Genomic DNA, 17,811 nt, shown 5'->3' on the forward strand with positions numbered 1-17,811 from the left:
ACAAACAATTTATAATTGTCGGCAGTTTACTCTGTTCCATAGACATACTGGTCATGTGAAAATAGTTCCGGAATGTGAAAAAAGATAGGAGAAATCATTAGGAGAGAAACTATCAAATAAAACTACACTCTATGCCTTTATTAAACTGTTGTAGATTGGCCAGTTGAAAGACCATCATGAAAATCCTTTTCAGCCTGATAAGGATTAAACCTTTCAATCATTAGCTTTATTTGATGTTGTCTCTTTTTTTCCTTCTTGAACAGAATGGGTGGGTCATAGACAGGAGGTTTGTGTCGCCTTCCTCCCTGTCAGAAGTAGAAACCTAAGCCCCACTGAACTGTATTTAAGAGTTCGGGCCTGATGTGGATGGAACTAGAGGGTATTATGCTGAGTGAAATAAGTCAATCAGAGAAAGACAACTATCATATGATCTCCCTGATATGAGGAAGTTGAGAGGCAACGTGGGGGCTTTGAGGGGTAGGAAAAGAATAAATGAAACAAGATGAGATCGGGAGGGAGACAAACCATAAGAGACTCTTAATGTCACAAAACAAACTGAGGGTTGCTGGGGGGAGGGGGGTCGGGAGAGGGTGGTGGGGTTATGGACACTGGGGAAGGTATGTGCTATGGTGAGTGCTGTGAAGTGTGTAAACCTGGCGATTCACAGACCTGTACCCCTGGCGCTAATAATATATTATATGTCAATAAAAAAATAGAAAATTATTAAAAAAAAAAAAAAGTTCAGGCCTTTGGGAGGTGATGAGGTCATGAATGGTGCCCTTTTGTACCTAGAAGAGATAGGAGAGTTCTCCTTTGTTCCTATTGCTGTGTGAGGACACAGCACAAAGATGAGTCTATGAACTAGGGACGCGGACCCTCATTGGACCTGGAATCTGCCAGCGGCTTGGTCTTGGACTTCCGGCCTCCAGAACCATGAGAAATGAATTCCTGTTCTTTAAGCCACACAGTCTATGGTATTTTTGTTATAGAGCCAGACAGACTAACATAAGGTGACTGTGAGTTACAAGATGAACAGGATCGATTAATAAAGATAAGAAATGATATGAAAGGTTAAGCAAGAAGAAAGGCCCTACATCATATTGGCACCTAAAGATGATTCTCTTTTCGATGCTCACTCCCCGTTTAAAAATACATGGTGCTATGCTGCATGTTTATTGACTATTTTTGTTTACATTTGTTGTAAGAAATGTTGCTAATATATTTTCATAAGGCTATCGTTTTTACTCTAAACACCACTTTACAAGCTTCTTGTGATTTCACAGTACAAATCAATGCGTGCCAGTGTGTGTGTGTGCTGTCCCCTAAGCAGGGTGCATCTCTAATAAACGAAGCAAACTGCAAAACTGCACACCAGTGACAACAACCGTGACTGGACACAGCAAATCGGCTGGAAAACCGTCAGGTGGTCGAGACTCAGAGTCTTATTTTTTATTTTTTTTATCATTCAGGAAACTGATTGAGGGCCGGTGGTTCCGATTAGTGAGAATACTTGCACAGCTCTACCATCCTGCTCAAACGGGTTTCTCCCCTCACTCTAATTTGTAAAGTTAACTACATTCCCAGCAAAGGCTCACTTTCTTCTGGGCACTAGATGGCATGGAGAGCGGTTTCAGCAAGAGGGCACGCTCCAGGCAGCGTGCCACATGGCAATCTGGAACATAAAAACAACTGAAACATGTGTGGGGATAACAGTATTGACAGTTAATCTAGAGCTTGGGTAGCATTTCTGCAGGAAATGGATTTGGACAATTCCCACTTCTATTAGGGACTTTGTATGAATTTACAGGGCATCGACTGTGTCGTCGTCCTACAGAGCGGTTCTGAAAACAGGACACAAGAGTCTTTCACACCTTCCAGGACTCTTACCTACAAATATCTCTGCATAGCCTATGGCCTTAGGAAGGACAAGTGGCAGCAAGAGGAAGCAGCGTTACAGACACAAGCCCTCCCGACCCAGTGTGTGGAGAAGCCTGGCAGGAGCTCCCAGCGCCAGTCCCAGCAGGACAATGTCACTCCCCTATGTGACTTGCAAAGATGTAACTGCGTTTCATTTTTCTCAGGAGTATAGATGCCACAGTATGTTTGACAACACTTAGTTTGGCAGTGAGGTTAACATAAATATTAATACAATTTGGTTAATGTATTAGTTGAATTTAATTAGGTTAAAAGTAAATTTCAACCTCTGTTTACAAGACTTAACAAAATGGACAGTGATAAGACATCCCTTTCTGTTATGAGGTAAGCAATACATATTTAAGAGAATATTTTTTAGTTTAAATACAGTAATACATCGTGTTTTATTTGTAAAGAGGCATTTCTTACACTCATTAAAAAAACCACAAATAGGGGCACCTGGATGGCTCCGTGGGTTAAAGCCTCTGCCTTTGGGGTGCCTGGGTGGCTCAGTGGGTTAGGGCCTCTGCCTTCGGCTCAGGTCATGATCCCAGGGTCCTGGGATAGAGCCCGGCATCGGGCTCTCTCCTCCACGGGGAGCCTGCTTCCTCCTCTCTCTCTGCCTAGTTGTGATTTCTCTCTGTCAAATAAATAAAATATTAAAAAAAAAAAAAAAGTCTCTGCCTTTGGCTCAGATCATGATCTCAGGGTCCTGGGATCGAGCCCCACATCAGGCTCTCTGCTCGGAGGGGAGCCTGCTTCCCCTCTCTCTCTGCTTGCCTCTCTGCCTACTTGTGATCTCTCTCTGTCAAATAAATAAATAAAATATTAAACACACACACACACAAAAAAAACCCCACAAATACGTGGGTTTTCAAAATTCGTAAAAATACCAAATCATTAACAGTTGTATGATACACAGTTTGAATCAAGAATCTTAATGTTACCAACAGATTCTTCAAAGGTGAATCAGAACACTGCGAACATAGGTCTCTAAGTAACGACATTTGATGACTGTCACATGAAGATGACAAGTTAGTATCAGGGAGCCTGTCCATCGTATCGCCGTTTGAACAGTCAGTGGTCTTTTCTAAGAGCCAACACGCTAAAAATGCTAGAGAGATCCAGACTTATATCCTCAGAAGACTTTCAAAGACTAAATAAGGTCTTCGGGGAAAGGTATTATGTACATTCCAGAAGAGCAGACGGTGAGAAATTTTTGTCTCTTTCTGTTAACATGAAAATATGACACCGGAGAAAAGATTCTAAAGCAGGATTTGGAGGCTCAGCTTCCAGCCCTGCTTGCGGAGACTGCGAGACTGGGGAAACCATTCACTCTCCTCACCTGCGTTTCCCTTGCTTGTCAGTAAAGACGGAGAAAGAGTATCTGTTCCCACTCACCGCGCGGGCTGCTGTGAAGCTCAAGAGACACCCTCGAAGTGAGTACCCCACCCCTGCAGGGCGGCGCTTCTCTCCCCTCCTCCCCCTGCTTCTCCTGGGGTCGGAACAAGAGAAGCTGATGGGGGTGAGGAGCTCCTGGGGACCCACGGGCAGAATAGACTGACCCGGGGTCACAGATGGAAGCAGCCACCTGCCACCAGCCTTCCCCGTCTCTGGACCCCATGCCCAGCATGAGGGTAACTGGGGACAAGCAAAGCAGGAAAGCCTTCTCCAAATACAGGTATCCATAGGGGAAGGGAACGTGAGCCTTCGGGTTGGGATGGGAGAATGCGTGCCACGTGTGGGGTGAGATGTAGAGAAACGTGGATCCGCGTGAAGGCAGGCAGGTGAGGAGGCAGAGGGAAAGCAGCAGAGCCTTGCGCTGATGGAGTCGAGGAGGGCGTGGGGAAACCGTCCGCACCGGCTGGTCCAAACGGTGTCCTAGAACACCAGCAAATGACGCCAGGCCAGGACTCAGTCCCAGAACTGCTTCCAACTAGCTCTGTGAGTTTAGAAAATTAATTCAGGGGTGCCTGGGTGGCTCAGCTGGTTAAGCAGCTGCCTTCAGCTCAGGTCATGATTCCATGGTCCTGGGATCAAGCCCCATGTCGGGCTCCCTGCTCAGCGGAGAGCCTGCTTCTCTCTCTCCCTCTGCCTGTTGCTCTGCTTACTTGTGTTCTCTATCTCTCTGTCAAATGAATAAATAGAAAATTAATTTATCCCGTGGCTCTCCAGTTTCTTGAACCATGACGTGAGCTGGATTAGGTCATTTCTAAGGGGCTCTTGAACTAAAAATCAGAACCTAGTGGGCTACTCCCATAATCACCCCATGTCATTTACCCAGCAATTGCTGAGAGCTCAGCACTCTTCTCACCATGACCCCGACAGGCCAATCTCTACAAGGGATATGAAATGCACAACAGGACTAAGGCCGAAATGTAAGGGAAACCTCAGATCTTGGTGGGGACAAGACCAAGCAGTAGAGGCTTCCAACTCTACCAGTGGAGTGACTCTGGCCAGTGAGCTGGGACTCGGAACCTCAGCTGTGGGACAGTCTCAGCCGTGAGACTGCGGAAGGCCCTACTGAAAGCCGGCCACAGCAGCGTCAAGAACTAGCGAGAAACAATCAAGGCATCATATACTGATGCATCCGCTTAACACACAATTATTTGATAAGAGCCTACTACGTGCCAGACGCTGTTCAAGACACTTAAGATACATCCAATGAGCACAACAAAGATCTTTGCCCTCACAGTGATGACAATCTAGCCAAGGAGACAGACATCTGACAATAAACACAGTAAATAATTCCTGAAAGGGGTCAAGTGCACTGGAGGAAGGAAAATGTAGGTCTGGGCAGGGACTGGGGCACAGGTGCGATTTGAAATTAGATGACCAGGGTAAGCCTCGCGAAGCTGGGAGCAAAAATGTGACGGGAGTCGGGAGTTTGCCTAGTGGCTGCTGGGAAAGAGCATTCCAGAAGGACCTGGAGCAGACAGTATGGAAGCAACCCTGTACTGCAGGGAACTAGCTCACTGGAGGCTAAAGAGAACTTGGGAACCTGGGTGGCAGAAGTGGCCTTGGAAGACAAATGGGACATTTACGACAGGGTCAACTCTATTATTTAGGAAGCCGAGGTGGTGGGGTAGCAGGTGAAGGCAGTTCCCTGTCCGAGATTTGTTAACAGTCCTACAGGTCACCTTCGATTCCCCCGCCACCACCCCCCACAACATCATTTGGGAGTGAAACCGAAGATGCACAATTCCAACAAATATTCAGTGGCCATATTGCTGTTAACCTGGTCATGAGGATAAGCACCTTGTCCACGTCTTACACACCAGCTGCTTTCTCTTCAACTCGAGCAGATCTTCCTTGACATTTTTCTTTATGAGCACAACCAGGGGTACGGTTATGCAGCTCAAGTAATCTTACTTATGTCTGGAGGCTGCAGACCAACTCGTTTTACCAACATGTCTTTTCATACTGTTTCTCGTATTCACGAGCAGGATTACGTAACATACTGATAAATAAAACTGGTTCTTTTAAGCAGGTCTGCTTGATGCACTGAAGGTAACACCAGAAACACAGGCCCCGGCAGCACCTAGCCATGGACAGGCTTCTCAGGGAGGCAACTCTGTAGACAGTTTGAAACATCTGATACCTTCCAATGGTCCTTATTGTTTTCTCCTTTTTTGGGATTTGGTAACTGCCCTGATACGTGTGTATGTGTGTATGTACCTCTAATTTGTGGTTGTGTCGAAACTTGGCCAATCACCGAAAGTACTTGAGAATGAACAAATACCGATCCCCAGGCTGTACTCCAGAGCTACTGAATCTGAATCTGTGGGGTCAGGACCCGCAAAGAGCCTATTAAAAATATGTATCTATATGTGTAAGCTCTGAAGTCTAATGGTGAGGTTCAGCAGGGTTGCAAAATCACTGGCCTGGTCTGCTGCTTCGTGACCCCAAATAATATTGTACTTGTACAGTTGACAGTCTCCCACTGTGGCAAGTCCAGAATCAATTCCTCCTTCCCTTCACTGATCCACCAGTGAGAAGCTGCAGACAGAAAGCACTCGTGTCAGCCCCTTTAACTATCTTCGCAGGGTGCTGTATTGTAGCATAGTCAAAGAAGGTCATGTTTCACGTGAAATTTTATCATGCTTTCTTCTTAAGTCACTTTTTCACAAGCAGGTTAAAGCATAATTCTCTCTGTATTCAGGAAAGAACATCAGAAAGATTTTTACAGGTTCCCTTACTCAACCTTCTACCCGTGTTAAAAATCCCATCTATTGAGCAAGTCTCAAGGCAAAATGTCAAACCACTCGATGCTCCGATCACTTCCATGACAACCCCACCAAATGGTTATATTTGAACATCATTAGTGATGCGGAACTCCCATCTCAAACAACCCGTTCTGTCCTTTCTGTCAGCTCTGTGAAACGTTAGTGTTAAAAAGTCAATGTTAAAAACTTGATCCCGATCTCATGAGCCGTCATTTGTACCATCTTAGCCCTTCTGAGAGGTTCTAGTTCTTTTACCCTTTTGAATATAGAAATCTTTTCTTTTCTCCAAATGAAAATAGCTTTTCTTTCCCCTCTCCCTGGTCAGATTCAGTAAGCACCGTTGACTCTGAACAATGTGGGAAGTGGGCCCCTGACCGCATAGAACGTCTAGCTCTTCCAAAGCTACGAGTTAGCCTACTGTTGACTGGAAGCCGTACCAAGGACATAAACAGTTGTTTAACACGTATCTTGTATATGTATTATATGCCGTATCCTTACAATAGAGTAAGCCAGAGAAAAGAAAATGTTAAGGAAACCATAAAAAAGAAAATGCATTTATAGAACTACACTGTATTGAAAAAAATCTGCATATAAGTGGACCCATACGGTTCAAACCTGTGTTGTTCAAGGGTGGACTGTAATACATAATGACAAAAATCTCTAGCAATATTTAAATAGGTGAAGAGGAAAATGAAAAATGTTTTTAGTCTCATCTCCATGAGAACAATCTATTTTGGTCGACAGCCTTCCAGACTATCTTCCTATATGAATCTATATAAACATAGATATAAATTCTTGTAAAAGGCAATTATACAAAGTATATTTGGTAGCTTCAATGTTCACTGATATCATGAAAATTTCTACTTCAATAAACGATATACATTTTATTAAGGACTAAGAAGTATTACATTTTATAGGTTCTATACTATAGCTGTATTATAATGTAATTATTCCTTCCCTATTATTAGTACATACAAAGGGCTCCCATGCCCCATTTTTATTTTTAACTAACACAAACAGCCATCTGATGAACAACACCGAGAAGTGTGATTTCCGTCTCAACGGTATATACGTGTGTTTATGTGTGTGTATGGTATAATCTTTGAACCACAAAAATCCCATTTCTAAGTTAGCGCATCAGACTGTTGTGTACACAGTCTTAACTGACATCCCCAAATTTGGGAGTTGTCAGTGCTTAATAGGGCTTAAATTAAGAGTGCCTATTTCCCCGCCCTTGGGGTTGATATTTTTAATCTTTCTATAAAGTACTATGGCAGTCCTGAAGAAAAAGGTTTGTTTTTGGCTAGGAGGTGATGGCTCCTACCACATCTTGCGAGCATGAAACATCAGCACTTCTCGTAAGGATGGAAAACATGAGCTAAGTAAGGCTGCTCTCTTCCTCCAGACTGACTTGTTCTGAAGTGACTAAATATTTCATCGTAAAAGGGCATGTCTGGTAATTTAGATTGAATACTGAAAGGAAACCACAATCCTCCTCTCTTTCTCTTGGTTTCAGAATGCACGCTGAAGAAGAACTGAGAGAAATGTATAAATGTGATTAAAAAAAAAATGAAGCAAGGAGAGTAAAAAGATATCCAAAGCTATTGGGGATACTCCATACCAAGGTGAATGAAGATAATCTGCTTTCCAGGAAATCAAGAGCTGACACTGTATCAGAAGAATGGATTCCTAATAGTTTGTGAGGGACCAACCAATCATGACAAGGCAACTCAGGCATTTTAAATGTATTAAAAAGCTATTTGAGGGAGAAAATATTTTTACATCTGATAAAGGCACATCTGATAAGGGATTATAACCCAAAATATATACAAAGAAGTCTTGAAACTCAACAAAAGGAAACAAACAACCCAATAAAAAAAGGACACTAAGACCTTAACAGACACCTCATCAAAGAAGATACTCAGATGGCAGATGAGCGTATAAAAAGATGTTCCACCATCATCGGTCATCAGGGAGATGCAAATCAGAACAATAATGAATACCACCACACAGCTATGAGAGTGGCCCAAAGCCAGAACATTGCCGCTACCAAACATGCGGGTGAGGACGTGAAGCAACAGGAACTCTCATTCACTCCTGGTGAGAATGTGAGCTGTTAAAACCACTCTGGTGGTTTCCTACAAAACGACACATACTCTTATCATACAATCCAGCAATGCTTAGTGTTTACCAAAGGAATTGAAAACTTACGTCTACACAAAAACCTGCACGTGGATGTATGCAGCAACTTTACTCCTAACTGCTGAAACCTGGAAGCAAACAAGGTGTCCTTCGGTAGGTGAACGGATAAACTGTAGTCTATCCAGAAAATGCAATTTCATTCAGCATTAAAAAGAAATGAGCTATCAAGCCGTGAAAAGACAGGGAGGAATCCTAAATGCACATTACTAAGTGAAAAAAACCAACCTGAAAGGGCTACATAGTATGATTTCACCTATACGACATTCTGGAAAATGCGAAACTATGGAGACAGTTAAAAGATCAGTGGTTGCCAGGAATTGGGATGGGGGGAGGGAAGGGACAAATAGGTGGGATACAGTATTTTTAGGGCAGTGAAAATACTCTGTGGGATACCACAATGATGGATGCAAGTTACTAAGCATCTGACTCCACAGAATGTACAACACCAAGAGTAGACTTGAAGGTAAGAGTAAACTCTGATTATGATGTATCAACGTAGGTTTATCAATTGTAAGAAATGTACAATTGTAACAAATGTTTGTTCAACAAACCCCACTCTGGTGGGGGTTGTTGAAAAAGGGGGAGGCTATGCATGTGTGGGGCCCGGGGTTATATGGGAAATCTCCTATTTTTCCTTCTCTTTCCTCTCTGCCCACTTTGCCAGGAAGATGGCCACAGCTTTGAGTACCGTGTGGCAGAGCAAAAGGTTACTAGCCAATTTTACCTAATTAATGTTTATAGAATACTCCACTCAACAAAAGCGAAATACATTCTTCCCAAAGTGTGGGGAACATTCACTTGGATAGACCATATTCGGGCTACAAAAACCATAACAAATATCAAAGAATGTAGTCTAAGAATGTAGTCAAAGAATGCAAAATATGTTCTCAGACTGTAAGAGAATGAAATTAAAAATCAGTAATGGGAGGATATTAGAAAATCTACAAATATTTGGAAACTGAACCATCTACTTCTAAATAACCCATGGGTCAAAGAAGACATCACAAGGAAAACTAGGAAGAAAATGAAAATATAACACACCCCAATTTGTGGGATACAGTTAAAGCAGGTCAGAGAAAAATCACAGCCCCTCCTCAAGGGCTGACATTAGCTTTCCACTGTTAACCATATTGTACCTAAACCCTCTGTTTAGTTCTTCAGCTAGCAAACTCCTGCCCTTTATATCTAATTCAACCTTACTTTACACAACTTTCCAGAGAGAATCTTCTGCTCCAAATTGTTTCCTTGGTTATGGCGGTCATTTGACTATAGTGGCCCCCACCAAATTGTTATTATTTTTATTATCTTATAGTTTTTTCAAGTTTTTATTTAAATTCCAGTTAGTTAATATACAGTGTAATACTAGTTTCAGGTGCAGAATTTAGGAGTTCATCAGTTCCCAGCAATCAGATTCTAACTACCATTCAAAGGTCAGGTATAATTTCATCTCTTTTAATAAAAATCTTCCCTTACTTTTGTAACAAATAAGCTCATTTGTCTGAATTCTTATTTACACTTCATATCATTAGGAATTTGGGATGCACAGATTTTCATTAATCTCTCTCTTGAGTATCCACAAGGCATTGTGTGAGGGACTGGGGTATAGGAGACAAATGAGGTCCCTGACATTTATATTCAAGTTGGAGGAAACACTATGAACAGACAGACAATGTAACTAAAGATGGTGATGGCGGTTACAAAGAAAACCAACCCTGATTATTATGTAGTAACTTGGGCAGGCCAAAATTAATTCCATGGGGTGATCAAAGAAGGCATTTCCGGGAAGATAGAAATCTAAGCACAAGCTTGAAGATTTGGAATGAACCATGGGGAAAACCAGGAATTAAACATTTAAGAAGAGAATGTAAAAATACAGGCAGTAGGAAAGAAACAGGCTTATTTAGGAACAAACAGGAGGCAGGGATGGTTACATCATAAAGAGCAAGAGGGCAGGGCACGAGGGATAAAAAGGACTGACGGCCACTCTTCGAAGAACAGGAGAAAACCGCTGAAGGCTTTTCCGCAGGGAAGTTACAAAGCCTATGTGTGCGGACATACAGAGAATGGGTTTTGGGGGCCCAAGAGTAGCAGGAGGACAGGGCATACCTGCAGTGTTCTAGGCATGAGACAAACAAGGACTTGAACTGGTATGATGGCAACGACAGTGAAAAGGACTTAAGATATAAAATATATTTGGAGTTTGTACTAACAACACATACTAACAAACCAGTTGAAAGACAGTAGTTTTGACCAAATAAATAAATAAATAAATAAATGAGAGAGATAGAGAATTCAGAAATGATTCATAGGTATTTTTATAAGTATAGTTTTAATCTCATGAACTAAGAATGGTAAGACCCCAGATGGAACTACCAAATGGCTTCTATTACTCTGTTTCTAATACACTTTCCCTGTGACCATGTTTAAAATGATCTTGGTTATCAAATCACTACTTCTTACTAAGATTTTGGTTTATCGTAGAGTTCTTAATAAACATTAAAGACCATCTCCTCTTAGCTTCAAGTTTACAAAATGATAATTTTCGGCCTATAAAAGTTTAATTTTTAAAAAATTCTACCCAGGTTATTTACTTCATGTTTACCTTAACGTTATTCTGGATTTCCACCTTATCATTTACTGACTATAAATGTGAGTCTCTTTAAAGACTTACGTTGTCTTCACATACAAACTTTTCTTTTATTGTGTAAGATAAAAATCATCTGCCACTCAAATTTTACCTTCTCACAGATCTTCCAATATACTCTCAAATTACTATTACTAAAAAGAAAATGATATTTTAGCTTTCAACTCTTATCAAACACTTGGACACTTTATTTTGGAAAGTTTGTGAATGAAAATTATGCAACAGTATAAATGTACATTGTTTAGCTCTTTCTAAATTATTACTTTAATAAACTCTCAAAGAGTCTTAGAAAATGATATTAAATGGGACACAAAAAAGAACCATAAAAGGAAAGCTTAATGAACTGGACTTCATTAAAATTAAGAATTGATGGGATGCCTGGGTGGCTCACTGGGCTAAAGACTCTGCCTTCGACTCAGGTCATGATCCTGTGGTCCTGGGGATCAAGCCCCGCATCGGGCTCTCTGTTCCAAGGGGAGCCTGCTTCCTCCTCTCTCTCTCTCTCTCTCTCTGCCTGCCTCTCCGCCTGCTTGTGGTCTCTGTCAGTCAAGTAAATAAATAAAATCTTTTTTTTTTTTAAAGATTTTTATTTATTTGTCAGACAGAGGGAGAGAGAGCGAGTGAGCACAGGCAGACAGAGTGGCAGGCAGAGGCAGAGGGAGAAGCAGGCTCCCTGCCGAGCAAGGAGCCCGATGTGGGACTCCATCCCAGGCCACTGGGATCATGACCCGAGCCAAAGGCAGCCACTTAACGAACTGAGCCAGCCAGGTGGCCCAATCAATAAAATCTTAAAAAAAAAAAAAAAAAAAGAAAGAATTGATGGTCATCAAAAGAAACTATTAAGCAAGTGAAAAGGTAAGCCAAAAATTGGGAAAAGGTATTTGCAATACATGTATCTAACAAAGGACTTCTATCAAGAATGTATAAAGAATTTCTACAAAAGAAAACAACAATTTGCACAAAGTAGGTTTAAGTGCTTATACCTTGAAGTTTGAATATTGCGCCTTAAAAAAAAAAAGAATCAATTGGTTTAGTCAGGTAATTCTTTTTTTTAAAGATTTTATTTATTTATTAGAGAGAGAGCAAGCACAAGCAGGGGGAGAGGCAGAGGGAGAGGGAGAAAAAAGAAAAAATAAGAGGACAGCCAAATGGTCAGTAAGCACGTGAAAAGGCGTTCATCACCATTACACAGCAGGGAAACAAAACTAAAACCACAATGAGGTACCGCCAGAATCTTACCAGATTAGCTAAAATTAAACACTGCCAGGATCCGTGGAAGAGGAAATTGATACAGCTACTTTGGAAAACCTCTGGGCAGTGTTTACTACTGCGGAACGTATGCATTTATAACCCAAGAATTCCACTCCTAGGTATACACCAAAAGTGTCCATGTATGCGGCCAAAGAGACGGGCTAGAATGTTCACAGTGTCATTGACCATAACAGCCCCCATCTAGGGACTGCCCAAAGCATGCTTGGGAAAAAGAATGAAACCAGGGTGTATACCTACAAGGGGAAGACCACAGCTCAGGGAGGGATTAACTACTGTTCTAATCGACATGAGTGGATCTCACAGGACGCAGAAGGACAGAAGCCGGCAGCTCGGGACTAGACACAGCTAAGCTGTTGGTCTGAGCACAGAAGTGACAGAGACAGAGCACGAGGGAAACTGCTGTGTTGCTGCAAATGTCTGTCCCACACATTCCTCCAGGAATTCGTCCCATTGGACGCCTGAGATGGATACACATTACTGCCTAGAGATGTTACCTCCATAAAAAAAGTAAATTGAGACTGCAAAAAAAAAAAAAAAAATCAATAAATCAGATAATTATCCAAATGATTTCTGCATTAAAAGAGGAACAGAAGATAACCTTCAAGGCAGACTGAGCAAGCGTGTGTGTTAGCTACGGGGTTTAAGGCACATCAAGCACCTGAGTCAGCCAATCAGTTAAGTTCATTACTCAGCTGAACGCGTTAATCAATTTCAAATTTCTGTCCAAGTTCTATGCTGTTTAATTTATATTCAGAAATGGCTAAAGACTGAAAGTGAAAGGAATACTAATACTAAAGTACATGTCATTGGAAATAAAAAATGATAATTTTGAACATTTTCTTCACTCTCAGATCTATAAATTGGATCCATCTGACCACAGTTCTTTTCAGGCTTATCAAGATAACCACAGCACTTCAAATAACTCTATTAAAAAGAAAAAATACAGGAATGACTACACATTTTTTTTAATTTCTTAGAAATGGAGATTTTCTACCCCAGTAATGTGTTATTTGTAAAGGAATGTTTATGACAGAAGCCTAAAATCTTGTCAATTAAAAACCTAATGCAAAAAATTATCTGACTAGGGACACCTGGGTGGCTCAGTTGGTTGGGTGTCTGCCTTCAGCTTGGGTCAGGATCCCAGGGTACCCGGTTCGAGTCCCGCATTCGGCTCTCTGCTCAGCGGAGTGTCTGCTTCTCCCTCTCCCTCTGCCTCTCCCCCTGTTTGTGCTTGCTCTCTCTCTAATAAATAAATAAAATCTTAAAAAAAAAAAAACTGATTCTTTTTTTTTTTTTTTTGAAGCGCAATATTCAAGATACCCCAAGTAAGGTAGATGAAAGCAGTGATGGGTTTATATTTGATATTTTAATGTGTAACTAAATTTCAATATGTATTTTAATATATGTTCAAAATATATCATTTTTAAAATCTGTCAGCAAAATATGGGATTTCCTACATAATTTAAATAGCGGGGAAAATTCAAGCTTGGATGCATATATGAAGAACACACAGCTTTCATCTATCAAAGGAACATGTTCAGACATAAAACGTGCGTTTTACCTTTAGTGAGAGTTGCAACCTGAAATCTGTGCATTTAAAAACAGGTCTGACTATTGTACTTGAAGAGACTACACTGAGTCAACTGCTACAGAGTATCAAGTTTTCTGAACTGTTACATTGATACCAAGTTAAATTATAGAACACGTCTTCTTGGCACCTCTTCCTTTCAGAACTTCCGGCAAAAATGTTTATGAATGAAAACTCATGTCTCTGGTACACGGCTGAAGTTCAATTACACGTACTGTTTCAAAGCTACTTTTGAATGAAGAAGATCTAAAGAGGCACCAAAGCTCTGAAGAGCTAAAACTTTCAAGGAAAGTTTTAAATGATGATTGAAGTTTTTTTTTTTTTTTAAGATTGTATTTATTTGTTTGACAGACAGAGATCACAAGTATACAGAGAGGCAGGCAGAGAGAGAGGGGGAAGCAGGCTCCCCACTGAGCAGAGAGCCCGATGCGGGGCTCCATCCCAGGACCCTGAGATCATGACCTGAGCCAAAGGCAGAGGCTTAACCCACTGAGCCACCCAGGTGCCCCATGATGATTAAAGTTTTAAATGATGAACAGAGAAGTATTAGTCCTGGGAGACTGTTCTACTGTTGTAGTAGGATAGCAAAACAGTTCTTCGTTTCCAAATCACAATACAAACAGCACCCAATAAAACTGAAAGAAAAAGCTAACCCCCAAGTCTAACACATCAGATGTCTAGAAAGCTTGGGCTATCAGACCAATAGAGTTAGGATTTCTTCTCTCCAACCACAAAGACCTCGGGGGAAGAACACATCAGACATTGATTCAAACTTGCAGTTAAAGAAATTACTAACTGTTTTAAGAAACCTCTGTGGGAGCCAGCAAGGCAGAATGGCTGGTAAGCAAAAAGCTTCCAAGTCTTCAACAGTAATCAGGTTTGGGATGAGGGGCTGGAACGGGTTGAGTACAGGAGGTACAGAGCAAGGATTACTGGAGGTGAGAAAATCGGTCCCTTCATTTTCATTCTTGCTACAGAAACCCTCCCATTTCCAAAATAACTCACGCCTGGACTGCACCAGTCTCCTACCTCCAGTTTCTCACCTCTGTATTCTAACCTTTAGGCCACTTCCATAATAATTATCTTCAAACACTGCACACAGTTTTCTCCCCATCTCCCTGGACCACTCCTTCAGAAAAAGATGTGTTGGCTGTGCAATGACTAGACAGAGCTTATCCCTAGGTTAAGAGTCAAGGTCAACCACAGTTTGCCCCCTGGCAAAGGGAGACAGAACTGCATTGGGGTTTAGCGGACCTAGAAAAAGCCCAGGTCTGCTCCCTTGGATGTCAGGTGACCTTTTGAGCTGGAGGTTCCTTATTTGTGACACAGAAATATTAAGGATACTCAGATATTATGTTGGGGGAACACAATGGTGGTGATTTTACTAACGATAGCTGGCATCTGTACAAGGCTTAGGGGGTGCCAGACACTGCTAGGCAGTTTCCATGAATTAGCCATTAAAGTATTATGGATACTGTAAAACACTATGGAAATGCTAATTATTCTTTTCTAAGCTCGCTCAAACCATCTGTTAGTTAAGTCAGTTCTGGAATCTTAATTGTGGTGAGAGATCTGTGAAAATGTACAAAGAATGTTCCACAGAATCTCCTCTCCGCTACGTCGCACTCCTGTTCGCCTGTCCAGGACGACTCCATCTAACCATCTATGGAAGACTGTTCGATTCTAGAGAAAAACAGGAGAGATATAGTTCCTTCTAGTATCAGAGGCTTCTAGTATCAGAAAAACAGGAGAGATATAGTTCCTTCTAGTATCAGAGGCTTCTAGTATCAGAAAAACAGGAGAGATATAGTTCCTTCTAGTGTCAGAGGCTGGCAACTGCCCATCTCCTCCAAGCAGAAGTATCTTCTCCTATTCCAGTCATCACCTGACTCCGAACACTGCGAAGTCATTAGACAGGAGCCATGGCTCGGAAGCCCTAGTGAGAGAATGAAAGAAAACAGAAAACAATACAAGACAAAACTTCGGATAGAGCTAGGAGCTCTGAGCTCTGGGATAAAGTCTGGTTTCTGTTTTACACCAGCTGTGCGACCTCTGAAGTTACATCTGGGCCCTCAGGAAACAAGGGATAGGAATGTTTTATACCCGTGAAGTTTTATCGCCAGGGCTGGAATCGATCTTTACAGACATACAAAACAGACAAGTACATGAACTGAAGATCTTCGGATATGACAGTCTGCATGAGGACCACAGTGGAAACGTCACAGAAACGACATCCCTGGTCACCAGTGTGAGAAAAGCATTTTTGGATGAACACAGAATATTTTATTTTTTATTCTTTATCATACCTTATATTATTAGATACTGAAATGCTTAATCTGATTTGTGGTATGGGGGGAGGGGGTATCTCCAGATATTTGGGGGGGTAAAATGGCCAAAATGCAAAACAGAATGACCTGAACAGACCTGTATTCATTAATTCAACAAACTTTCTGTGCGCCACGTGCCTGATACCAAGATGGAAGCAGTCTACCACCAAATGCACGCAGAGAAGGAAACTTTTTTTTGTTAAATTAGATGGCAGTCTATGTCAAATATACTTAGCTTTTCTGCTGAAACTAAACTTTAATATGTTATATTCTTTTCATTTTGGGGGGGGATTGGTTGGGGGGGCAGGGGCAGAGGGAGAGGGAGAGAGAGCATCTCAAGCAGGCTCCACTCCCACTGGGAGCCTGGCTCGAGGCTCGATCTCACAACACTGAGATCAGGACCTGAGCCGACACCAAGAGTCAGACACTTAACCGACGGTGCCACCTGGGAGCCCCCACTAGGTCATATTCTCAATAAAATCAAATGTGATCCTCAAAGTTAATTATGTGTGGGTGGGAACACTAAAATGACATAGGGCAGATAAATTATGAGGGCAGATAAATGTGAGGACAGGTGGCAGGTGCTCACATCAATTTGCCACCTTTTAAGAGTTAAGATACATCAATTCATTCACTTATCATGTATCTTTGATAAATATTTTTTAAAGATCTTCACAGAGAAATCCAAAGGATCAACAGTACTCTTTTATCAAAATAACGTCTAAAGTAACCAGTGTACCTAAAAATGTTATGCTGTTTCAGGTAACTTCTGCTGCATAAAAAACTACACCCAAAACTCAATGGCTTAACATAACCATTTTACTATTTTTCTTTTCTTTTTTAAAGCTTTTATTTATTTGACAGGGAGAGAGAGAGATCACGCAAGCATAAGCAGGGGGAGCAGGAGAGGGAGAAGCAGACTGTGCTGAGCAGGGAGCCCCACACAGGGCTCGATCTCAAGACCCTGGGATCATGACCTGAGCTGAAGGCAGATGCTCAACCGACAGATCCACCGGCCCCATTTAATTGTAATTCATGATGGTATGGGTCAGGAATTTAGGCAGAGGTCAGCTGGGCGATTCTGTTCCATGTGGCACTGACTGGGCTCAGTGGTGTTCAGTTAGGGCTGGGCTGAGCGGACGGTCAAAGCCTTTCCAACGCATGTACCTCTGGGGGGTATCCTACCACAGGCCTGGAAGGCTGGTGGGCTGGCTACTCTCCCTCGTGGTCTCAGCCCTCTTCATGGGTTCTCCAGCATGGTAGCTGGACTTTTCTCATGGCAGCTCAGGGCTCCAAAAGACCATGGTGGAAGGTGCTTAGTCCTCTCCGTGATTAGGCCCAAAACTTGCTTCGTATCACCCTGCCATCCTCGGTTGGTCAAAGTGGTCATGGGCCAGTCCAGACTCGGGGAGCGGCCAGGCAGAGCCTCCTCCTGATGGAAGCTGAGCTAAGACTCTGCAGCCATCTTTAACCTAGCGTGCTCAGAGAAAATGATGTCATCTTTAAAAACTGAATAAAAGTTCCAGTTACCAGGATTTGCTGATCCCCATCAACAAATGGAATACAAAAGGACGCTGGTCAAAGAAACTCTATGTAGACTAGATATCACAAATACGTATGTAAAAATGGGATTTAAAT

The 17,811-nt window shown here is 42.0% G+C and overlaps 1 protein-coding gene across 1 annotated transcript in view; it reads right to left on the reverse strand.

Annotated features, from left to right (window-relative positions):
* Positions 1-17,811, reverse strand: part of RAP2A (RAP2A, member of RAS oncogene family) — a 35,795-nt gene that overhangs the window by 4,289 nt on the left and 13,695 nt on the right. The window lies entirely within an intron of this gene.

Source organism: Mustela erminea, chromosome 15, assembly GCF_009829155.1.
Source record: "Mustela erminea isolate mMusErm1 chromosome 15, mMusErm1.Pri, whole genome shotgun sequence".
NCBI classification, from domain to species: domain Eukaryota; kingdom Metazoa; phylum Chordata; class Mammalia; order Carnivora; family Mustelidae; genus Mustela; species Mustela erminea.